The 27,340-nt window shown below is 43.0% G+C and overlaps 1 protein-coding gene across 1 annotated transcript in view; it reads left to right on the top strand.

Annotated features, from left to right (window-relative positions):
• The window catches only part of LOC106606155 (CUB and sushi domain-containing protein 3), a 492,730-nt gene that overhangs the window by 98,214 nt on the left and 367,176 nt on the right, over nucleotides 1–27,340 (top strand).

The following is a 27,340-nucleotide window of genomic DNA, read 5'->3' as shown; positions in this document are numbered from 1 at the left end:
AGTGAACGTCTGTCAGGAGCTCTAACGGGGCAGTCCTGTTAGATCTCTTAAAAATGTACATCTACCTTGGATAATATTAGTTTTAGGTCATTTTTTGCCTGTTTAACTAGCTGGCTAGCTAGATTATTACGATCCACATATAGCTAGCTAGCTTTGTGTATATCTTGTTTCATCTCTATTGCCTTTGTCCTGGTTGGAAGGGTCAGTGAATGGGGAGGTGCAGCGTGAGGTAATACAGTAAGGGGGGAGTGCTTCTCAAATGTAATACTCTATGTGTTCTCCACACTCTCATCCTCACAAGAACGTACTCAAGAGAACTGCTAAATGTTCAGGTATGTTTTGATGGCTGGTGGATGGAGATCGGCAGGAGGAAAGACTATTATTCGAGATTGAGAAACAACCATAGTCTTTCCTCAGGCCATTCCCCATCCATCAGCCTTCAAAACATCCCTGAACATTTAGCCTTCATGTTTTGAGAATGTGTAGATTAGACACATTGTTCTCAGTGCTCTCTCTCTCTCTCTCTCTCTGGCCTCCCTCAATTTCTGTCAAACCGCATATGAATATTTAAATTGAGACATATTGATGGGGATGTGACTAACAAAGGTACCTAACACCTTGATGTTGCTATTTTAAGATTCCCCAATCCCTAATTCACAAGTCCCATTCACATTGCTGCATATCATTTCACTGAATCAGGTACCATTCAGATTAATGATCCATCTAATCTTATTATTGAGGAGAATATCTATTTCACTGCATTTATTGATGCCTGGATTATAGATGTATGACTGTGTAGTAGTGTTTCCCAGTCCTGGTCCTGGATTATAGATGTATGACTGTATAGTAGTGTTTCCCTGTCCTGGATTATAGATGTATGACTGTATAGTAGTGTTTCCCAGTCCTGGTCCTGGATTATAGATGTATGACTGTATAGTAGTGTTTCCCAGTCCTGGTCCTGGATTATAGATGTATGACTGTATAGTAGTGTTTCCCAATCCTGGTCCTGGATTATAGATGTATGACTGTAAAGTAGTGTTTCCCAGTCCTGGTCCTGGATTATAGATGTATGACTGTATAGTAGTGTTTCCCAGTCCTGGATTATAGATGTATGACAGTATAGTAGTGTTTCCCAGTCCTGGATTATAGATGTATGACTGTATAGTAGAGTTTCCCAGTCCTGGATTATAGATGTATGACTGTATAGTAGTGTTTCCCAGTCCTGGTCCTGGATTATAGATGTATGACTGTATAGTAGTGTTTCCCAGTCCTGGTCCTGGATTATAGATGTATGACTGTATAGTAGTGTTTCCCAGTCCTGGTCCTGGATTATAGATGTATGACTGTGTAGTAGTGTTTCCCAGTCCTGGATTATAGATGTATGACTGTATTGTAGTGTTTCCCAGTCCTGGATTATAGATGTATGACTGTGTAGTAGTGTTTCCCTGTCCTGGATTATAGATGTATGACTGTATAGTAGTGTTTCCCAGTCCTGGTCCTGGATTATAGATGTATGACTGTGTAGTAGTGTTTCCCAGTCCTGGATTATAGATGTATGACTGTATTGTAGTGTTTCCCAGTCCTGGATTATAGATGTATGACTGTGTAGTAGTGTTTCCCTGTCCTGGATTATAGATGTATGACTGTATAGTAGTGTTTCCCAGTCCTGGTCCTGGATTATAGATGTATGACTGTATTGTAGTGTTTCCCAGTCCTGGTCCTGGATTATAGATGTATGACTGTATAGTAGTGTTTCCCAGTCCTGGTCCTGGATTATAGATGTATGACTGTATTGTAGTGTTTCCCAGTCCTGGTCCTGGATTATAGATGTATGACTGTATTGTAGTGTTTCCCAGTCCTGGTCCTGGATTATAGATGTATGACTGTATAGTAGTATTTCCCAGTCCTGGATTATAGATGTATGACTGTATAGTAGTGTTTCCCAGTCCTGGTCCTGGATTATAGATGTATGACTGTATAGTAGTGTTTCCCAGTCCTGGATTATAGATGTATGACTGTATAGTAGAGTTTCCCAGTCCTGGTCCTGGATTATAGATGTATGACTGTATAGTAGTGTTTCCCAGTCCTGGTCCTGGATTATAGATGTATGACTGTATAGTAGTGTTTCCCAGTCCTGGTCCTGGATTATAGATGTATGACAGTATAGTAGTGTTTCCCAGTCCTGGATTATAGATGTATGACTGTATAGTAGTGTTTCCCAGTCCTGGATTATAGATGTATGACTATATAGTATTGTGTCCCAGTCCTGGATTATAGATGTATGACTGTATTGTAGTGTTTCCCAGTCCTGGATTATAGATGTATGACTGTATAGTAGTGTTTCCCAGTCCTGGATTATATATGTATGACTATATAGTATTGTGTCCCAGTCCTGGATTATAGATGTATGACTGTATTGTAGTGTTTCCCAGTCCTGGATTATAGATGTATGACTGTATAGTAGTGTTTCCCTGTCCTGGATTATAGATGTATGACTGTGTAGTAGTGTTTCCCAGTCCTGGATTATAGATGTATGACTGTATAGTAGTATTTCCCAGTCCTGGATTATAGATGTATGACTGTATAGTAGTGTTTCCCAGTCCTGGTCCTGGATTATAGATGTATGACTGTATAGTAGTGTTTCCCAGTCCTGGTCCTGGATTATAGATGTATGACTGTGTAGTAGTGTTTCCCAGTCCTGGTCCTGGATTATAGATGTATGACTGTATAGTAGTGTTTCCCAGTCCTGGATTATAGATGTATGACTGTATTGTAGTGTTTCCCAGTCCTGGATTATAGATGTATGACTGTATAGTAGTATTTCCCAGTCCTGGATTATAGATGTATGACAGTATAGTAGTGTTTCCCAATCCTGGTCCTGGATTATAGATGTATGACTGTATTGTAGTGTTTCCCAGTCCTGGATTATAGATGTATGACTGTATAGTAGTATTTCCCAGTCCTGGATTATAGATGTATGACAGTATAGTAGTGTTTCCCAGTCCTGGATTATAGATGTATGACTGTATAGTAGTGTTTCCCAGTCCTGGATTATAGATGTATGACTGTGTAGTAGTGTTTCCCAGTCCTGGATTATAGATGTATGACAGTATAGTAGTGTTTCCCAGTCCTGGATTATAGATGTATGACTGTATAGTAGTGTTTCCCAGTCCTGGATTATAGATGTATGACTGTATAGTAGTGTTTCCCAGTCCTGGTCCTGGATTATAGATGTATGACTGTATAGTAGTGTTTCCCAGTCCTGGATTATAGATGTATGACTATATAGTATTGTGTCCCAGTCCTGGATTATAGATGTATGACTGTATTGTAGTGTTTCCCAGTCCTGGATTATAGATGTATGACTGTATAGTAGTGTTTCCCAGTCCTGGATTATATATGTATGACTATATAGTATTGTGTCCCAGTCCTGGATTATAGATGTATGACTGTATTGTAGTGTTTCCCAGTCCTGGATTATAGATGTATGACTGTATAGTAGTGTTTCCCTGTCCTGGTCCTGGATTATAGATGTATGACTGTATAGTAGTGTTTCCCAGTCCTGGATTATAGATGTATGACTGTATAGTAGCGTTTCCCAGTCCTGGATTATAGATGTATGACTGTATAGTAGTGTTTCCCAGTCCTGGTCCTGGATTATAGATGTATGACTGTATAGTAGTGTTTCCCAGTCCTGGTCCTGGATTATAGATGTATGACTGTATAGTAGCGTTTCCCAGTCCTGGATTATAGATGTATGACTGTATAGTAGCGTTTCCCAGTCCTGGATTATAGATGTATGACTGTATAGTAGTGTTTCCCAGTCCTGGTCCTGGATTGTAGATGTATGACTGTATAGTAGTGTTTCCCTGTCCTGGATTATAGATGTATGACTGTATAGTAGTGTTTCCCAGTCCTGGTCCTGGATTATAGATGTATGACTGTATAGTAGTGTTTCCCAGTCCTGGTCCTGGATTATAGATGTATGACTGTATTGTAGTGTTTCCCAGTCCTGGTCCTGGATTATAGATGTATGACTGTGTAGTAGTGTTTCCCAGTCCTGGTCCTGGATTATAGATGTATGACTGTATAGTAGCGTTTCCCAGTCCTGGATTATAGATGTATGACAGTATAGTAGTGTTTCCCAGTCCTGGATTATAGATGTATGACAGTATAGTAGTGTTTCCCAGTCCTGGATTATAGATGTATGACTGTATAGTAGTGTTTCCCAGTCCTGGTCCTGGATTATAGATGTATGACAGTATAGTAGTGTTTCCCAGTCCTGGATTATAGATGTATGACTGTATAGTAGCGTTTCCCAGTCCTGGATTATAGATGTATGACAGTATAGTAGTGTTTCCCAGTCCTGGATTATAGATGTATGACAGTATAGTAGTGTTTCCCAGTCCTGGATTATAGATGTATGACTGTATTGTAGTGTTTCCCAGTCCTGGTCCTGGATTATAGATGTATGACTGTATAGTAGTGTTTCCCAGTCCTGGATTATAGATGTATGACTGTGTAGTAGTGTTTCCCAGTCCTGGATTATAGATGTATGACTGTATAGTAGCGTTTCCCAGTCCTGGATTATAGATGTATGACAGTATAGTAGTGTTTCCCAGTCCTGGATTATAGATGTATGACAGTATAGTAGTGTTTCCCAGTCCTGGATTATAGATGTATGACTGTATAGTAGTGTTTCCCAGTCCTGGATTATAGATGTATGACTGTGTAGTAGTGTTTCCCAGTCCTGGTCCTGGATTATAGATGTATGACTGTATAGTAGTGTTTCCCAGTCCTGGATTATAGATGTATGACTGTATAGTAGTGTTTCCCAGTCCTGGTCCTGGATTATAGATGTATGACTGTATAGTAGTGTTTCCCAGTCCTGGATTATAGATGTATGACTGTGTAGTAGTGTTTCCCAGTCCTGGTGTTTTAGTTGCTAGGGCAACAACAACCATGTGCACCCCTTTGGGTCCCCAGGACCAAGATCAAGAATCGCTACTATAGTATGACTAGAAAAAACGCTTAAAGCCAGATATCCCTCACATACAATATTTATGCAGAAACACGAGTTTTAGTAGTATTAGCATGCGACTTTCAAAATACACTTTTGTCTCTTAACATATCCTCCTCATTTTTCGAAATGCTTTTAAAACACGGAAGCCAAACGTGGAAACTATGGATACAACTTTTCTCCGTGCTCCCTCATTAACATAATTCATATGGGCGCCACTAGAACTCCCTGCATTAGCATGTTTCTGTTAGCTGATAAATCATGACAAAATACCCATTACTGTCGTGCTAATGTGCCTGGACCTAATGTACCTGGACCTAATGTACCTGGACCTAATGTACCTGGACCTAATGTGTCTGGACCTAATGTGTGTGGACCTAATGTGCCTGGACCTAATGTGTCTGGACCTAATGTGTGTGGACCTAATGTACCTGGACCTAATGTGTCTGGACCTAATGTACCTGGACCTAATGTACCTGGACCTAATGTACCTGGACCTAATGTACCTGGACCTAATGTGCCTGGACCTAATGTGCCTGGACCTAATGTGTCTGGACCTAATGTACCTGGACCTAATGTGTCTGGACCTAATGTGTGTGGACCTAATGTGCCTGGACCTAATGTGTCTGGACCTAATGTGTGTGGACCTAATGTACCTATGGACCTAATGTACCTGGACCTAATGTACCTGGACCTAATGTGTCTGGACCTAATGTGTGTGGACCTAATGTACCTATGGACCTAATGTACCTGGACCTAATGTACCTGGACCTAATGTGCCTGGACCTAATGTGTCTGGACCCAATGTGCCTGGACCTAATGTGTCTGGACCTAATGTGCCTGGACCTAATGTACCTGGACCTAATGTGCCTGGACCTAATGTGTGTGGACCTAATGTACCTATGGACCTAATGTACCTGGACCTAATGTACCTGGACCTAATGTACCTGGACCTAATGTGCCTGGACCTAAAACAGGCCTCACTTAACACCTGGCTACAACCTGACAAAAACAGGCCTCTCTTAACACTACAACCTGACAAAAACAGGCCTCTCTTAACACCTGGCTACAACCCGACAAAAACAGGCCTACACCACTATGAGAAACCTTCTAATGTACCTTTCTGGACACGTACTGATCCAAACGGTTACATAATCAGGTGTAGTCTGCTTGTCTTATGCTGTTAATGCAGCATGTAACAAACCAGAGGTGTGAGCAGGAGGAGCCTCCAGGGATTTTTTGGGCCACATGAAAAGATATCACATTGGGGCCCCGCCACCACAGGCCACACCAACCCCCTGCGTAATTACTTGTAACCACACACCTCCAGAACCCAATCGACCTGTCACGTCCTGACCAGTATAAGGGTTATTTGTTATTGTAGTTTGGTCAAGACGTGGCAGAGGGTATTTTGTTTATGTGGTTCGGGGTGGTGATTTATGTAGTAGGGTGTTTGATTTAGTTAGTTCAGGGTTTTTGGGGTTATGTTCTAGGTTTGTATTTCTATGTGGTCTCTAGTCTTTTGTATTTCTATGTCTAGTTTATGGGGGGTTGGACTCTCAATTGGAGGCAGGTGTTTTCTAGTTGCCTCTGATTGAGAGTCCTATATATGGGTAATTGTTTGTTTTGGTGTTGTGGGAGATTGTTTCTTGTTTTGCATGTGTGAGCGTGACAAGACTGTTTTGTTGTTCGTGAGTTCTTTGTTTTTGTTATTTTGGTGTTCTCTTTATTTAAAAAATAAATACAAGATGAGCATCCACATTCCTGCTGCGTTTTGGTCCTCCATTCCCGACGACAACCGTTACACGACCCATTCAAAGCTTTAAATAACTCTAGCTTTGCAGCCTTGCAACTCTCTTGTAGTCCCAGTATTTACTGTGAGATATTTACTGACAGTGAGCAGTGAAAATATAACACTGTGCAGACGTGCATGTAACATTCAGCATACAGTGGAATTTACTATTTGATGCAGGACTGATGCCCTCTATAAGAAATGTGCTAAAGGCCATCTTTTACCGTCTAAATGTCATTTTAATGGTAAAAATTCTTCAATAAATATAAATATAACTTAAATATACATGAACCTCTTTAAAATAAAATAAATTAACATTATCATCTATAGAATGATATAATAAACAAAATACTAAAATCAGCAGTAGATTGTTGAACTAAGTATACATACCAACTAGAAAATAAGCAGCTGGAAAAGTGGAAATGGAAAACAACATGGAAATGAAAAGGCCTGATGGTGGCGCTAGAGGAAAGGTCAAGAGGTCACCAAATCAACAGGTTTCTTGCACTTGGAGTCTTGATTGTAAACAACAGGTTTTATGGTCAATCCAGCCATTACTTTGAGATACATCTTGTTCTCAGTCTGTTCTCAGTCCGTTCTCAGCCTGTTCTCAGTCTGTTCTCAGTCTGTTCTCAGCCTGTTCTCAGTCTGTTCTCAGTCTGTTCTCAGCCTGTTCTCAGTCTGTTCTCAGTCTGTTCTCAGTCTGTTCTCAGTCTGTTCTCAGCCTGTTCTCAGTCTGTTCTCAGTCTGTTCTCAGTCTGTTCTCAGCCTGTTCTCAGTCTGTTCTCAGCCTGTTCTCAGTCTGTTCTCAGCATGTTCTCAGCATGTTCTCAGCCTGTTCTCAGCCTGTTCACAGCCTGTTCTCAGCCTGTGGGCATCGTGTGTAGTGATCCAATAGCCATGCCATTTAACAGTTATCACTGGCCCTTGCTCAGCCTTATTCACCGAGAGCCCAGCGCCGAGCCGTCTTGCTAGCAAAGTCACTGATCAAGTCTTTGAAGTCCAGTTTTCTAGCTAACTGACTTTCAATGGACAGCATGACAAGACTGCAAAGCCTGTCCAGGGACATAGTGGACGTCAAATCGTTTTTTTCCTCTATCAGTTTTAGCTTTTCTGAAAGCTCTCTCGCCACCAGCAACAGTCACAGGCAGTGTGCAAAATGTACATAAAGCAATGCACAATTCTCCAAACATGCTTTGCAGCTGCATCTTACAAATTGCATTCAGGAGACCAAGAGGGGACAAGTTAGGAGGGAAAGTGGCAGCAGATACAGTGTTCAGGTGTCTTACTTCATTATGAAACTCAGGTATAAGATCTCTGGAACACGGCCTTCCCTGTAGCTCAGTTGGTAGGGCATGGTGTTTGCAATGCCAGGGTTGTGGGTTCGATTCCCACGGGGGGCCAGCACAGAGAAAAAAAAAAGAAAAAAATTTTTATGTATGAAATGTATGTATCCACTACTGTAAGTCACTCTGGATAAGAGCATCTGCTAAATGACTAAAATGTCAAATGTTAAAGATCAGTGGTTGACACACAGAAGGGACTTTATCCTCCACTAATCTGCCCAACTTTCAGCACAGCAGAAAATTCTTCTACACATGTTTGGCAAACCTAGTGTCCAAGTCACATGACGTTGTCCATAGCAGTAAGAGAAAAACTGTGAGTTCTGAAACACCTTTGCTGCACTGTCAAATCAAATCAAATGTTATTGGTTAGCAGGTGTTAATGCGAGTGTTAGCGAAATGCTTGTGCTTCTAGTTCTGACCGTGCAGTAATATCTAACAAGTTATATAACCTAACAATTTCACAACAACTACCTTATACACACAAGTGTAAAGGAATGAATAGGTACATAAAAATATATAAATGAGTGATGGCCGAACGGCATAGGCAAGATGCAGTAGATGGTATAGAGTACAGTTATACATATGAGATGAGCAATGCAGGGTATGAGAACATTATATAAAGTGGCATTGTTTAAAGTGGCTTGTGATACATTTAATTACATCAGATGGAAAGATGCAGTAGATGGTATAGCGTACAGTATATACATAAGAGATGAGTAATGTAGGGTAAGTAAACATTATATAATATAAAGTGACTAGTGATAAATTGATTACATCAATTTTTCCATTATTAAAGTGGCTAGAGATTTGAGTCAGTATGTTGGCAGCAGCCACTCAATGTTAGTGATGGCTGATTAACAGTCTGATGGTCTTGAGATAGAAGCTGTTTTTCAGTCTCTCGGTTCCATCTTTGATGCACCTGTACTGACCTCGCCTTCAGGATGATAGCGGGGTGAACAGGAAGTGGCTCGGGTGGTTGTTGTCCTTGATGATCTTTTTGGCCTTCCTGTGACATCGGGTGCTGTAGGTGTCCTGGAGGGCAGGTAGTTTGCCCCCGGTGATGCGTTGTGCAGACCTCACTACCCTCTGGAGAGCCTTACGGTTATGGGCGGAGCAGCTGCCGTACCAGGCGGTGATACAACCCGACAGGATGCTCTCGATTGTGCATCTGTAAAAGTTTGTGAGTGTTTTTGGTCCTGAGCTGCAATCAGTGTTGCCTCAGACAGGAGAGACTCCCATCCATCTCTAAGAGCCTGCATCTCTTCCTTTTAAGCCTCTGATATTGGCTGCCTCTGTGTCAAGTGAGATGTTTTCCTGTCCTCAATGCATTGCAGTACCTGCAATTATGCCAGCTGACATGTCATTCAACGCAATGCTGCTCACCTCCTTCTTCAGTTGGGAGACAGGGCTGGTTATGGGGTATGGGGAGACAGGGCTGGTTATGGGGTATGGGGAGACAGGGCTGGTTATGGGGGATGGGGAGACGGGGCTGGTTCAGGGGGATGGGGAGACAGGGCTGGTTATGGGGGATGGGGAGACAGGGCTGGTTCAGGGGTATGGGGAGACAGGGCTTGTTCAGGGGGATGGGGAGACGGGGCTGGTTCAGGGGGATGGGGAGACAGGGCTGGTTCAGGGGGATGGGGAGACAGGGCTGGTTCAGGGGGATGGGGAGACAGGGGCTGGTTCAGGGGGATGGGGAGACAGGGCTGGTTCAGGGGGATGGGGAGACAGGGCTGGTTCAGGGGTATGGGGAGACAGGGCTGGTTCAGGGGATGGGGAGACAGGGCTGGTTCAGGGGTATGGGGATGGGGAGACAGGGCTGGTTCAGGGCTATGGGGATGGGGAGACAGGGCTGGTTCAGGGGTATGGGGATAGGGAGACAGGGCTGGTTCAGGGGGATGGGGATGGGGAGACAGGGCTGGTTCAGGGGTATGGGGAGACAGGGCTGGTTCAGAGGTATGGGGAGACAGGGCTGGTTCAGGGGTATGGGGATGGGGAGACAGGGCTGGTTCAGGGGGATGGGGAGACAGGGCTGGTTCAGGGGTATGGGGATGGGGAGACAGGGCTGGTTCAGGGGGATGGGGATGGGGAGACAGGGCTGGTTCAGGGGGATGGGGATGGGGAGACAGGGCTGGTTCAGGGGTATGGGGAGACAGGGCTGGTTCAGGGGGATGGGGAGACAGGGCTGGTTCAGGGGGATGGGGAGACAGGGCTGGTTCAGGGGGATGGGGAGACAGGGCTGGTTCAGGGGGATGGGGAGACAGGGCTGGTTCAGGGGTATGGGGATGGGGAGACAGGGCTGGTTCAGGGGGATGGGGAGACAGGGCTGGTTCAGGGGTATGGGGAGACAGGGCTGGTTCAGGGGGATGGAGAGACAGGTGCTGGTTCAGGGGTATGGGGAGACAGGGCTGGTTCAGGGGGATGGGGAGACAGGGCTGGTTCAGGGGTATGGGGATGGGGAGACAGGGCTGGTTCAGGGGGATGGGGATGGGGAGACAGGGCTGGTTCAGGGGTATGGGGATGGGGAGACAGGGCTGGTTCAGGGGGATGGGGAGACAGGGCTGGTTCAGGGCTATGGGGATGGGGAGACAGGGCTGGTTCAGGGGTATGGGGAGACAGGGCTGGTTCAGGGGGATGGGGAGACAGGGCTGGTTCAGGGGTATGGGGATGGGGAGACAGGGCTGGTTTAGGGGTATGGGGAGACAGGGCTGGTTCATTGGTATGGGGATGGGGAGACAGGGCTGGTTCAGGGGGATGGGGATGGGGACACAGGGCTGGTTCAGGGGTATGGGGATGGGGAGACAGGGCTGGTTCAGGGGTATGGGGAGACAGGGCTGGTTCAGGGGGATGGGGATGGGGAGACAGGGCTGGTTCAGGGGTATGGGGAGACAGGGCTGGTTCAGGGGTATGGGGATGGAGAGACAGGGGCTGGTTCAGGGGGATGGAGAGACAGGGCTGGTTCAGGGGTATGGGGAGACAGGGCTGGTTCAGGGGTATGGGGAGACAGGGCTGGTTCAGGGGGGATGGGGAGACAGGGCTGGTTCAGGGGTATGGGGAGACAGGGCTGGTTCATTGGTATGGGGATGGGGAGACAGGGCTGGTTCAGGGGGGATGGGGAGACAGGGCTGGTTCAGGGGGATGGGGATGGGGAGACAGGGCTGGTTCAGGGGGATGGGGAGACAGGGCTGGTTCAGGGGGATGGGGAGACAGGGCTGGTTCAGGGGGATGGGGAGACAGGGCTGGTTCAGGGGTATGGGGATGGGGAGACAGGGCTGGTTCAGGGGTATGGGGATGGAGAGACAGGGCTGCTGAGCCTGAAGCTGCATCTGTTTTGCCTGGCACCAGGCAGGGGCAGGGACAACTGATTCACTATGAATAGCTTGCTGAAAGTTTTCCTGCATTGATTAAATGTTGGCTAAAAGGGGAGTGAAATGTAAACACTTAGAATTTTCTGTGAATATAATAAGTAACGTATGGACTAAGCTAACAGGTTAATTTCCACCACTCACGGAACGACACCCTCCTTCCTTTGTGAATTATTGGGTGACATACTGTCGCTCTTTCTTTTCTCTCTCCTGTCTTTCTTTCATTTCGTTTTTGGAAGGCAGATTAATCTTTAGGAAGCTGAGACATGATGCTCCACCGACACTCCTCACTCGTAATTCACTGCTAGCGAGTACTGTTCGCACCCGGTTTGGGCCGGACCGAACCATTTCATGTAAATAGGAGGGGGGGGGTTAATACAGAGGCTCTTTGGATGTTTACTTTTAACCAAAAACAAGGAAATAAAAAGAAAACGTTAGTTTTATTAGTACATTGTAAATAAAATATTATATTCATGATGAGAGGTAAATAATTTAATGTTGATTTATTTATTTATTTTACCTAATGTTCTAATAATGTTTTAGGGCCCCAGTCAGTCGCAGGCCCTTAGAATCATCCTAATTTCCCCCCCATACGGCGCCCCTGGGTGCAATGATGCCAATTTAGCAATTTTGTTGCTAGATTTAGCAATTTTTTAGACTACCCTGGCAACTTTTTCTTCAAACAGCACCTAGCAACAAATCTAGCTACTTTAAAAAATATATATTTGGAACTTTTAGCAACTTTTGAAAAGTGACTCAAACGCTAAAATGCATTTTCCCCTCTAAATGACACAAAAACGATGTTTTCTGTCACACACTCAGTCACAACACACGTGCCTGGCTGCAAAAGGGCATTGTGAGTGACGTCACCAGCAGGTGCTCAGCTCGTGCACAGCCAGCAGCGATTTCAGCAAATTGCAAATCATTGTTGGCTGACTGCAGCAGCAGTAGCACGGCTTCGACGAGCCAAACCCAAAATGAATATAGTTGCTCACGAGTGTTTGATCTTGAACAGAATTTACAACATCAATCAACAAGTTTCAATCAAAATGGTACAGCCAGAAGTACAGAAAAGAGTGGGAGTCTGTACCTGAACAAATGTCAAATCATATTTTTTTTTTCAGAGATGGCCAGTCAATTTGAGTAACGTTATTGTGTATTCTACGTACTGACGCAGTTTTACGTTATCACGCAATGACATCACAACGTCATTTAGCAACTTTTAGCAACAAATCAACCTGACCTCTAGCACCTCCCCCTGAGTCATTATTCAAATTAGCCCACATCACTGCCGTTTTACAGCCTGTGGACAATAACTGTGTATTCCCTTGATGACAGTAATACATTTCTCATTGCACTGTGTTGTTGTAGCCTAGGTAGAAAAATGTTCTTGTCTAAAAACGTAGGCCTGGGCCCAATCCATAATGGAAGACTGCGTGGCCTGGGACCACAGAGCGCAGCCTGGAAGAACGCACTACAGATCTGCCATTTCATCATCTGTTCATTTATATTTTTTTATTGAACTAGTGAATGGCTTAATATCTAGCAAATATTTAGCTTCTTACCTTGGCTACACATCACTAGTCTCTGTCTTCCAGCTGTAGGCTACGCAAGCCTCTCCGCTATAGGCCATTCATCAAGCCTCTCCGCTATAGGCCATTCATCAAGCCTCTCCGCTATAGGCCATTCGTCAAGCCTCTCCGCTATAGGCCATTCGTCAAGCCTCTCCGCTATAGGCCATTCGTCAAGCCTCTCCACTATAGGCCATTCGTCAAGCCTCTCCGCTATAGGCCATTCGTCAAGCCTCTCCGCTATAGGCCATTCGTCAAGCCTCTCCGCTATAGGCCATTCGTCAAGCCTCTCCGCTATAGGCCATTCATCAAGCCTCTCCGCTATAGGCCATTCCTCAAGCCTCTCTGCAATAGGCCATTCATCAAGCCTCTCCGCTATAGGCCATTCATCAAGCCTCTCCGCTATAGGCCATTCATCAAGCCTCTCCGCTATAGGCCATTCATCAAGACTCTCCGCTATAGGTCATTCCTCAAGCCTCTCCGCTATAGGCCATTCATCAAGCCTCTCTGCAATAGGTCATTCCTCAAGTCTCTCTGCAATAGGCCATTCATCAAGTCTCTCCGCTATAGGCCATTCATCAAGCCTCTCCGCTATAGGCCATTCATCAAGCCTCTCCGCTATAGGCCATTCATCAAGTCTCTCCGCTATAGGCCATTCATCAAGCCTCTCCGCTATAGGCCATTCATCAAGCCTCTCTGCAATAGGTCATTCCTCAAGTCTCTCTGCAATAGGCCATTCCTCAAGCCTCTCTGCAATAGGCCATTCATCAAGCCTCTCTGCAATAGGTCATTCCTCAAGTCTCTCTGCAATAGGCCATTCATCAAGCCTCTCTGCAATAGGTCATTCCTCAAGTCTCTCTGCAATAGGCCATTCCTCAAGCCTCTCTACAATAGGTCATTCCTCAAGCCTCTCTACAATAGGTCATTCCTCAAGCCTCTCTGCTAAAGGCCATTCATCAAGCCTCTCTGCTAAAGGCCATTCCTCAAGCCTCTCTGCTAAAGGCCATTCCTCAAGCCTCTCTGCAAAAGGCCATTCCTCAAGCCTCTCTGCTAAAGGCCATTCCTCAAGCCTCTCTGCTAAAGGCCATTCATCAAGCCTCTCTGCAAAAGGCCATTCCTCAAGCCTCTCTGCTAAAGGCCATTCCTCAAGCCTCTCTGCAATAGGCCATTCCTCAAGCCTCTCTGCTAAAGGCCATTCCTCAAGCCTCTCCACTATAAACCGTTCCTCTGCTTGTGAAATCCCAGGAAAAGCTATAGACTACAAAAGCTATAGGACATTTATTTTTACATGTTTTTAAAACTAGGACTAATAGCCTATTCAGGGAAAGAAGCAGGATTGGGAAAGTTGAGGAGAGAGTGCATTGGTGTTATTCTGGCCTGTTATGCCTCCATTGTTGCATTGATGCACTGTAAATATACTGAACAAAAATATAAACACATTTACATTTTAGTCATTTAGCAGACGCTCTTATCCAGAGCGACTTACAGTAGTGAATGCATGCATTTAATATATATATATATATTTTTGTACTGGCCCCCCGTGGGAATCAAACCCACAACCCTGGCATTGCACACACCAAGCTGGCATGGCAAACACCATGCTCTACCAACTGAACCACAGGGAATGGCCTGTGGCTCACACAACATGTAACAATTTCAACGATTTTACTGAGTTACAGTTCATGTAAGAAAATATGTCCATTGAAATAAATTCATTAGGCCCTTTTCTATGGATTTCAGATGACTGGGCAGGGACACAGCCATGGGTGGGCCTGGGAGGGCATAGGCCCACCCACTGGGGAGTCAGGCCCAGCCAATCAGAATATGTTTTTCCCCACGAAAGGTCTTTATTACAGAAATACTCCTCAGTTTCATCAGCTGTCTGAGTGGCTGGTCTCAGACGATCCCGCAGGTGAAGAACCAGGATGTGGAGGTCCTGGGCTGGCGTGGTTATACGTTGTGAAGCCGGTTGGACGTACTGCCAAATTCTCTAAAACCACATTGGAGGCAGCTGTGTGCACCTGTGTAATGATCATGCTGTTTAATCAGCTTCTTGATATGCCACACATGTCATGTGAATGGATTATCTTGGCAAAGGAGAAATGCTCACTAACAAGGATGTGAGCAAATTTGTGCACAACAATTTGAGAGAATAAACTTTTGTTTTTCCATGAAGGAAAATCTCTGGAATCTTTAATTTCAACTCGTGAAACATGGGACCATCAATTTACATGTTGTGTTTATATTTCTGTTCAGTATAGTTGCACAGGACCTACAGAGATGAGCACAGTGGAAATGAAGACCCAAAGGAATTGACAACCTTTAGAAAAATGGAAATCACTTGCAAATCACTTGAGCAAAGAGGCAATGACATGCTGTAAAAAGATGTGCAGGCTAAACGGCATTTGTCGTTGATTTGCTCAACTTAAATCCAAGGTATTATACTATTTTCTTCATTGGGCATATATGTTCATTGAATTATTATTTGCAGTTGTCACATTAACAATGAACACACCCTGAAATCACTGAATGTTCTGAACCACTATCTGTGCACTACAGACTGAATGGACTTGTGTTACAATCTCATTAATAGGCAATGTGCAGTAGGATGTGTTGAATCAGTTGATTGACAGGTGTAGGACTGTAGAACGATACACTTTACTCTAGTGTGGATGCTCACCAACGTTTTATAGATATGAAGCCTATAGATATGTAGCCTCTAGATATGTAGCCTATAGATATGTAGCCTATAGATATGTAACCTATAGATATGTAGCCTATATATATGTAGCCTCTAGATATGTAGCCTATAGATATGTAGCCTCTAGATATGTAGCCTCTAGATATGTAGCCTATAGATATGTAGCCTATAGATATGTAGCCTATAGATATGTAGCCTATAGATATGTAGCCTCTAGATATGTAGCCTCTAGATATGTAGCCTATAGATATGTAGCCTCTAGATATGTAGCCTCTAGATATGTAGCCTATAGATATGTAGCCTCTAGATATGTAGCCTCTAGATATGTAGCCTATAGATATGTAGCCTATAGTTATCGATATAGTTATTGGCTTGGTGGATGGCCATAACTCTGACACAACACAACTAGCGGTATTATCACAACAGAACTAGCCTACTAGTAAATATAGCTAGCGTTATTATCACAACAGAACTAGCCTGCTAGTAAATATAGCTAGCATTATTATCACAACAGAACTAGCCTACTAGTAAATATAGCTAGCATTATTATCACAACAGAACTAGCCTACTAGTAAATATAGCTAGCGTTATTATCACAACAGAACTAGCCTACTAGTAAATATAGCTAGCGTTATTATCACAACAGAACTAGCCTACTAGTAAATATAGCTAGCGTTATTATCACAACAGAACTAGCCTACTAGTAAATATAGCTAGCGTTATTATCACAACATAACTATCCTACTAGTAAATATAGCTAGCGTTATTATCACAACATAACTATCCTACTAGTAAATATAGCTAGCGTTATTATCACAACATAACTAGCCTACTAGTAAATATAGCTAGCGTTATTATCACCACAGAACTAGCCTACTAGTAAATATAGCTAGCATTATTATCACAACAGAACTAGCCTACTAGTAAATATAGCTAGCATTATTATCACAACAGAACTAGCCTACTAGTAAATATAGCTAGCATTATTATCACAACAGAACTAGCCTACTAGTAAATATAGCTAGCATTATTATCACAACAGAACTAGCCTACTAGTAAATATAGCTAGTGTTATTATCACAACAGAACTAGCCTACTAGTAAATATAGCTAGTGTTATTATCACAACAGAACTAGCCTACTAGTAAATATAGCTAGTGTTATTATCACAACAGAACTAGCCTACTAGTAAATATAGCTAGCATTATTATCACAACAGAACTAGCCTACTAGTAATGATAGCTAGTGTTATTATCACATACCTGATCCTGGTCATGTAGATCAGTTCTGTAATTAAAACAGACAGATACCTGATCCTGGTCATGTAGATCAGTTCTGTAATTAAAACAGACAGATACCTGATCCTGGTCATGTAGATCAGTTCTGTAATTAAAACAGACAGATACCTGATCCTGGTCATGTAGATCAGTTCTGTAATTAAAACAGACAGATACCTGATCCTGGTCATGTAGATCCGTTCTGTAATTAAAACAGACAGATACCTGATCCTGGTCATGTAGATCAGTTCTGTAATTAAAACAGACAGATACCTGATCCTGGTCATGTAGATCAGTTCTGTAATTAAAACAGACAGATACCTGATCCTGGTCATGTAGATCAGTTCTGTTAAAACAGACAGATACCTGATCCTGGTCATGTAGATCAGTTCTGTAATTAAAACAGACAGATACCTGATCCTGGTCATGTAGATCAGTTCTGTAATTAAAACAGACAGATACCTGATCCTGGTCATGTAGATCCGTTCTGTAATTAAAACAGACAGATACCTGATCCTGGTCATGTAGATCCGTTCTGTAATTAAAACAGACAGATACCTGATCCTGGTCATGTAGATCAGTTCTGTAATTAAAACAGACAGATACCTGATCCTGGTCATGTAGATCAGTTCTGTAATTAAAACAGACAGATACCTGATCCTGGTCATGTAGATCAGTTCTGTTAAAACAGACAGATACCTGATCCTGGTCATGTAGATCCGTTCTGTAATTAAAACAGACAGATACCTGATCCTGGTCATGTAGATCAGTTCTGTTAAAACAGACAGATACCTGATCCTGGTCATGTAGATCAGTTCTGTAATTAAAACAGACAGATACCTGATCCTGGTCATGTAGATCAGTTCTGTTAAAACAGACAGATACCTGATCCTGGTCATGTAGATCCGTTCTGTAATTAAAACAGACAGATACCTGATCCTGGTCATGTAGATCCGTTCTGTAATTAAAACAGACAGATACCTGATCCTGGTCATGTAGATCAGTTCTGTAATTAAAACAGACAGATACCTGATCCTGGTCATGTAGATCCGTTCTGTAATTAAAACAGACAGATACCTGATCCTGGTCATGTAGATCAGTTCTGTTAAAACAGACAGATACCTGATCCTGGTCATGTAGATCAGTTCTGTAATTAAAACAGACAGATACCTGATCCTGGTCATGTAGATCAGTTCTGTTAAAACAGACAGATACCTGATCCTGGTCATGTAGATCCGTTCTGTAATTAAAACAGACAGATACCTGATCCTGGTCATGTAGATCCGTTCTGTAATTAAAACAGACAGATACCTGATCCTGGTCATGTAGATCAGTTCTGTAATTAAAACAGACAGATACCTGATCCTGGTCATGTAGCTCAGTTCTGTAATTAAAACAGACAGATACCTGATCCTGGTCATGTAGATCAGTTCTGTTAAAACAGACAGATACCTGATCCTGGTCATGTAGATCCGTTCTGTAATTAAAACAGACAGATACCTGATCCTGGTCATGTAGATCAGTTCTGTTAAAACAGACAGATACCTGATCCTGGTCATGTAGATCAGTCCTGTAATTAAAACAGACAGATACCTGATCCTGGTCATGTAGATCAGTTCTGTAATTAAAACAGACAGATACCTGATCCTGGTCATGTAGATCAGTTCTGTAATTAAAACAGACAGATACCTGATCCTGGTCATGTAGATCAGTTCTGTTAAAACAGACAGATACCTGATCCTGGTCATGTAGATCCGTTCTGTAATTAAAACAGACAGATACCTGATCCTGGTAATGTATATCCAAGTAATGTATATCAGTATATTTTGACCAGGGTCCATAGGACACTATATAGGGAATAGGGTGTCATTTGGGACTCAGACCTTGATCTTATTAGGGGGTTAGAAGTATCACCCGCTAACCCATCCCATGCTGCTGTGATTTAACACAAAGATTCCCGTAGTTTAATTTCCCCTTGTGGTCCCCAAATGTAATTCTTAAAGTAGGGCCTAATGTCTCCTGGTTCTTAATAGAATGGAAGCAAATCATCACAGTACTCCTGTTGTCACAGAACGAACCAAGCCTCTTCACACTGTCTAGTGTGTGTGTGTCTGTATGTGTGTGTCTGTATGTGTGTGTCCGTGGAGAGTTGTGTTGTCAGCACGGTTGGCAGACAACACTGCATGGCGTCAGCCTGTTTGATGATATGTTCCCTCGGGTCTTCCATTAGGTTGACAATAATTACAGCAGTCCTGCCTCTCTCTCTCTCTCTCTCTCTCTCTCTCTCTCACGCTCTCACGCTCTCACGCACGCACGCACACACACACACACACACACACACACACACACTATACTGCAGGGAGAAGTGTAATGGTGGCTTGGCTGGGGATTTGGCAGGTAGTCCCGGTCAGCACTTGTCTTTCCCCAGATAAGTAGTTAGGTGCCTGCATGGTCCCTCGTGTGCTGAAAAGGGAAGTGGTTTGATTCTACCACTAGTGCTACTGAATGTATCCCAAATGCCACCATATTTCTTGTGTGGTGTACTACTGTTTACCAGACCCATAGGGGAATAGGGTGTATTTGGGACCAATATCCTGTTCTACTCTTGGCTCTACTACTACTACTACTATCTCTACTACTACTACTATCTCTACTACTACTACTATCTCTACTACTACTATCTCTACTACTACTACTACTATCTCTACTACTACTACTACTATCTCTACTACTACTACTATCTCTACTACTACTACTATCTCTACTACTATCTCTACTACTACTACTATCTCTACTACTACTATCTCTACTACTACTATCTCTACGACTCACTACTATCTCTACTACTACTACTATCTCTACTGCTACTAGCTCTACTACTACTACTACTATCTCTACTACTACTACTATCTCTACTGCTACTAGCTCTACTACTAGCTCTACTACTACTACTACTACTACCTCTACTACTACTACTATCTCTACTGCTACTAGCTCTACTACTACTACTACTACTATCTCTACTACCACCACTATCTCTACTGCTACTAGCTCTACTACTACTACTATCTCTACTACTACTAGCTCTACTACTACTACTACACTATCTCTACTACTACTACTATCTCTAATGCTACTAGGTCTAATACTACTACTACTACTATCTCTACTACTACTACTAGCTCTACTGCTACTACTATCTCTACTACTACTACTATCTCTACTACTACTAGCTCTACTACTACTAGCTCTACTACTACTAGCTCTACTACTACTACTATTTCTACTACTACTACTACTATTTCTACTACTACTATCTCTACTGCTACTAGCTCTACTACTACTAGCTCTACTACTACTACCTCTACTGCTACTAACTCTACTACTACTAGCTCTACTGCTACTACCTCTACTGCTACTAACTCTACTACTACTATCTAAACTACTCTAGATCTACTACAACTACTAACACTACTACTACTACTACTACTACTACTACTACTACTTCTACTAGCTCTACTACTACTAGCTCTATTACTACTAGCTCTACTACTACTAACTCTGCTACTATCTCTACTACTACTAGCTCTACTACTAGCTCTACTACTAACTCTACTACTACTAGCTCTACTACTACTAGCGCTACTACTACTAACTCTGTTACTATCTCTACTATTAGCTCTGCTACTAATAGCTCTACTACTAATAGCTCTACTACTACTAGCTCTACTACTACTAGATCTACTACTACTACTAACTCTACTACTACTACTAACTCTACTACTACTAGCTCTACTACTACTAGCTCTACTACTACTACTAGCTCTATTACTACTAGCTCTACTACTACTAGCTCTACTACTACTAGCTCCGACTACTACTACTAGCTCTACTACTACTACTAGCTCTATTACTACTAGCTCTACTACAACTAGCTCTATTACTACTAGCTCTACTACTACTAGCTCTACTACTACTAGCTCTACTACTACTAGCTCTATTACTACTAGCTCTACTACTACTAGCTCTACTACTACTAACTCTACTACTACTAGCTCTACTACTACTAGCTCTACTACTACTACTAGCTCTATTACTACTAGCTCTACTACTACTAGCTCTACTACTACTAGCTCTACTACTACTACTAGCTCTATTACTACTAGCTCTACTACAACTAGCTCTACTACTACTAGCTCTATTACTACTAGCTCTACTACTACTAGCTCTACTACTGCTAGCTCTACTACTACTAGCTCTACTACTACTACTATTTCTACTACTACTACTACTATTTCTACTACTACTATCTCTACTGCTACTAGCTCTACTACTACTAGCTCTACTACTACTACCTCTACTGCTACTAACTCTACTACTACTAGCTCTACTGCTACTACCTCTACTGCTACTAACTCTACTACTACTATCTAAACTACTCTAGATCTACTACAACTACTAACACTACTACTACTACTACTACTACTACTACTACTACTACTACTTCTACTAGCTCTACTACTACTAGCTCTATTACTACTAGCTCTACTACTACTAACTCTGCTACTATCTCTACTACTACTAGCTCTACTACTAGCTCTACTACTAACTCTACTACTACTAGCTCTACTACTACTACTAGCGCTACTACTACTAACTCTGTTACTATCTCTACTATTAGCTCTGCTACTAATAGCTCTACTACTAATAGCTCTACTACTACTAGCTCTACTACTACTAGATCTACTACTACTACTAACTCTACTACTACTACTAACTCTACTACTACTAGCTCTACTACTACTAGCTCTACTACTACTACTAGCTCTATTACTATTAGTTCTACTACTACTAGCTCTACTACTACTAGCTCCGACTACTACTACTAGCTCTACTACTACTACTAGCTCTATTACTACTAGCTCTACTACAACTAGCTCTATTACTACTAGCTCTACTACTACTAGCTCTACTACTACTAGCTCTACTACTAATAGCTCTACTACTACTACTAGCTCTACTACTACTAGCTCTACTACTACTAGCTCTACTACTACTACTAGCTCTACTACTAATAGCTGTACTGCTAACTCTACTACTACTAGCTCTACTACTACTACTAGCTCTACTACTAACTCTACTACTAACTCTACTACTACTAGCTCTACTACTACTACTAGCGCTACTACTACTAACTCTGTTACTATCTCTACTACTAGCTCTGCTACTACTAGCTCTACTACTACTATCTCTACTACTACTAGCTCTACTACTACTAGATCTACTACTACTACTAACTCTACTACTACTACTAACTCTACTACTACTAGCTCTACTACTACTAGCTCTACTACTACTACTAGCTCTACTACTACTAGCTCTACTACTACTACTAGCTCTACTACTACTACTAGCTCTATTACTACTAGCTCTACTACAACTAGCTCTATTACTACTAGCTCTACTACTACTAGCTCTACTACTACTAGCTCTACTACTACTAGCTCTATTACTACTAGCTCTACTACTACTAGCTCTACTACTACTAGCTCTACTACTACTAGCTGTACTACTACTAGCTCTACTACTACTACTAGCTCTATTACTACTAGCTCTACTACTACTAGCTCTACTACTACTAGCTCTACTACTACTAGCTCTACTACTACTACTAGCTCTATTACTACTAGCTCTACTACAACTAGCTCTACTACTACTAGCTCTATTACTACTAGCTCTACTACTACTAGCTCTATTACTACTAGCTCTACTACTACTAGCTCTACTACTACTAGCTCTGCTACTACTAGCTCTACTACTACTACTAGCTCTACTACTACTAACTCTACTATTACTAACTACTACTACTAGCTCTACTACTACTAACTCTACTACTACTAGCTCTACTACTACTAGACATTCTATCTGACATGCTTTCTATTTGACATGCTCTCTGACATGCTATCTATCTGACATACTATCTATCTGACATACTATCTATCTGACATGCTATCTATCTGACATACTCTCTATCTGACATGATACAGTATGTATCTTACATGCTATCTATCTGACAGGCTATCTATCAGACATGCTGTCTGTCTGACATGCTATCTATCTAATATGCTATCTATCAGACATGCTATCTATCTGACATGCTATCTATCTATATATATGGCATGCTATCTATCTAACATAGTATCTATCTGATATGTTATCTATCTAACATGCTATCTATCTGACATGATACAGTATGTATCTAACATGCTATCTATATATCTGACATGCTATCTGGAATGTTCTCACTCCTGAGTGCATTCCTAAACTCAGCAGGCTATATTTCAGTTGGATATATTTCAGTTGGATTCTCAGGTGATGCTATTATGATGATATTCTTTACCACAACGAGGCCGAAGAAATTGTCTTTAGAGCTCCGAGACAGGATTGTGTCAAGGCACAGATCTGGGGAAGGGTAAAAAAAAACAATTTCTGCAGAATTGAAGGCCCCCAAGAGCACAGTGGCCTCCATCATTCTTAAATGGAAGAAGTTTGGACCCACCAAGACTCTTCCTAGAGCTGGCCAGCCGGCCAAACTAAGCAATCGAGGGAGAAGGGCCTTGGTCAGGGAGGTGACCAACAACCCGATGGTCACTCTGACAGAGCTCCCTAATTCCTCTGTGGAGATGGGAGAATCTTCCAGAGAAGGACAACAATCTCAGAAGCACTCCACCAAACAGGCCTTTATCGTAGAGAGGCCAGACGGAAGCCACTTCCCAGTAAAAGGCACTTGAAAGCCCACTTAGAGTTTGCTAAAAGGCACCTAAAGACTCTCAGACCATATGAAACAAGATTCTTTGGTCTGATGAAACCAATATTAAACTCTTTGGCCTGAATGCCAAGCATCATGTCTGGAGGAAACATTGTACCATCCCTACGGTGAAGCATGGTGGTGGCAGCATTATGCTGTGGGGATGTTTTTCAGCGGCAGGGACTGGGAGACTAGTCAGGATCAAGGGAAAGATGAACAGAGCAATGTACAGAGAGAACCTTGGTGAAAACCTGTTCCAGAGCACTCAGGACCTCAGACGGGTGTAGGTTCACCTTCCAACAAGACAATGACCCCAAGCATACAGCCAAGACAACACAGGAGTGGCTTCGGGACAAGTCTCTGAATGTCCTTGAGTGGCTCAACCAGAGCCTGGACTTTAACCCGATCGAACATCTCTGGAGAGACCTGAAAATAGCTGTGCTACGACGCTCCCCATCCAACCTGACAGAGCTTGAGAGGATCTGCAGAGAAGAATGGGAGAAACTCCCCAAATACAGGTTTGTAGTGTCATAGCCAAGAAGACTTGAGGCTGTAATCACTGCCAAAGGTACTTCAACAAAGTACTGAGCAAAGGGTCTGAATACTTATGTAAATGTTATATTTCATTTAAAAAAATATATATTATGCTAAAATTGATAAAACAGCAGTTTTTACATTTTAGTCATTTAGCAGACGCTCTCATCCAGAGCGACTTACAGTAGTGAATGCAGACATTTCATTTCATACATTTTCTTTTTTCTTCGTCTTCGTTCTGGCTCCCCGTGGGAATCAAACCCACAACCCTGGCGTTGCAAACACCATGCTCTACCAACTGAGCCACTGCGATGCATAATGCTTTGTCATTATGTGGTATTGTGTGCAGATTGATGAGGGGGGGAAAAAAACCGATATAATCCATTTTTGAATAAGACTGTAATGTTACAAAATGTGGAAAAAAAGTCATGGGGTTTGAATACTTTCCGAATGCACTGTATGGATAGAATCTCATCCCTTTGACCAATAGTCTGATGCCTAACAGGGGATTGTTCCATGGTTTTCCTTATGTCCCCGGCTGCCTTGGCAGCTCTGACAGCCCGGGACCAGAGTACATAACTATCAAAGGATTCTGCTGGCAAGGCCCAGTGTCACATATTAGTCTTAAATGATATGAAAACTGTGAAAGCCCTGCCAAAGCCCATAAAATTGTCAGAGACTCCAGTCACCCGAGTCATAGACTGTTTTCTTTGTTACCGCATGGCAAGTGGTACTGGAGTGCCAAGTCAGCTTCTACCGCCCCAAGCCTTAAGACTGCTGAACAATTAATCAAATGGCCACCTAGACTATTTACATTGACCCCCCCCCCATTTGTTTTGTACACTGCTGCTACTCGCTGTTTATTATCTTTGCATAGTCACTTCACACTTACCTACATGTTCAAATGACCTCTAACCTGTACCCATGCACACTGACTCGGTACCGGTACCTCCTGTATATAGCCTCCACACTGACTCGGTACCGGTACCTCCTGTATATAGCCTCCACACTGACTCGGTACCGGTACCTCCTGTATATAGCCTCCACACTGACTCGGTACCGGTACCCCCTGTATATAGCCTCCACACTGACTCGGTACCGGTACCTCCTGTATATAGCCTCCACACTGACTCGGTACCGGTACCTCCTGTATATAGCCTCCACACTGACTCGGTACCGGTACCTCCTGTATATAGCCTCCACATTGACTCTGTACCAGTACCCCCTGTATATAGCCTCCACATTGACTCTGTACCAGTACCCCCTGTATATAGCCTCCACATTGACTCTGTACCATAATACCCTGTATATAGCCTCCACATTGACTCTGTACCATAATACCCTGTATATAGCCTCAACACTGACTCTGTACCGTAACACCCTGTATTTAGCCTCCACATTGACTCTGTACCGTAACACCCTGTATATAGCCTCCACATTGACTCTGTACCGTAACACCCTGTATATAGCCTCCACACTGACTCTGTACCGGTACCCCCTGTATATAGCCTCCACATTGACTCTGTACCATAATACCCTGTATATAGCCTCCACATTGACTCTGTACCGGTACCTCCTGTATATAGCCTCCACATTGACTCTGTACCATAATACCCTGTATATAGCCTCCACATTGACTCGGTACCATAATACCCTGTATATAGCCTCCACATTGACTCGGTACCATAATACCCTGTATATAGCCTCCACATTGACTCGGTACCGGTACCTCCTGTATATAGCCTCGTTATTGTGTTACTTTTTATAGTTTTTTTTTACTTTAGATTAGTCAGTAAATATTTTCTTAACTCTTCTTGAACTGCACTGTTGGTTAATTAAGGGCTCGTAAGTAAGCGTTTCACGGTAAGGTCTACACTTGTCGTATTTGGCGCATGTTACAAATAAAGTTTGATTTGATTTGATCATTAGAATTGTCTGTGAAAAAGAGAAAGCGGTGGTAGCAGAAGATAAGCAATAAGCAATCATTTCAAGTATTTTACTGAGTTACAGTTCATAGAAGGAAATCAGTCAATTTAAATTCATTATGGCCCTAATCTATGGAGTTCACATGACTGGGCAGTGGCACAGCCAGGCGTAGGCCTGGGAGGGCATAGGCCCACTCACTTGGGAGCCAGGCCCACCCACTGTGGTGTCAAGCCCAGCCAATCAGAATGAAATTTTAAGCCCCACAAAAGGGCTTATAACATTACAGAAATACTCCTCAGCATCCCCCCTCCCCCTCCTCAGATGATCCTGCAGGTGAAGAAGCCGGATGTGGAGGTCCTGGGTTGGCGTGGTTACACGTGGTCTGCGGTTGTGAGGCCGTTAGAGAAATTAACATTCATTTCTCTGGCAACAGCTCTGTTGGACATTTCTGCAGTCAGCATGCCAAATGCACGCTCCCTCAAAACTTGAGACATTGTGTTGTGTGACAAAACTGCACAGTTTAGAGTGGCCTTTTATTCTCCCCAGCACAAGGTGCATCTGTGTAATGATCATGCTGTTTAATCAGCTTATTGATATGCCACAGCTGTCAGGTGGATGGATTATCTTGGCAAATGAAACAATTTTGTGCGTATGGACATTTTCTGGGATCTTTTATTTCAGCTCATGAAAAATGGGACATGTTGCGTTTATATTTTTGTTCGGTACAGATGGAGGGAGAGAGAGGGGTAGAGAGAGAGAGGGGTAGAGAGAGAGAGGGGTAGAGAGAGAGAGGGGTAGAGAGAGAGGGGTAGAGAGAGAGAGGGGTAGAGAGAGAGAGGGATAGAGAGAGAGAGGGGTAGAGAGAGAGGGGTAGAGAGAGAGGGGTAGAGAGATGGAGAGAGAGAGAGAGAGAGAGAGAGAGAGAGAGAGAGAGAGAGAGAGAGAGAGAGAGAGACAGAGAGAGAGAGAGCGGTAGAGAGAGAGAGAGATGTAGAGAGAGA

The sequence above is a fragment of the Salmo salar genome, chromosome ssa05 (genome assembly GCF_905237065.1).
Source record: "Salmo salar chromosome ssa05, Ssal_v3.1, whole genome shotgun sequence".
NCBI classification, from domain to species: Eukaryota; Metazoa; Chordata; class Actinopteri; order Salmoniformes; family Salmonidae; genus Salmo; species Salmo salar.
Note: the sequence above shows the minus strand (reverse complement) of the source record. Positions and strands in the feature narration are given on the sequence as shown.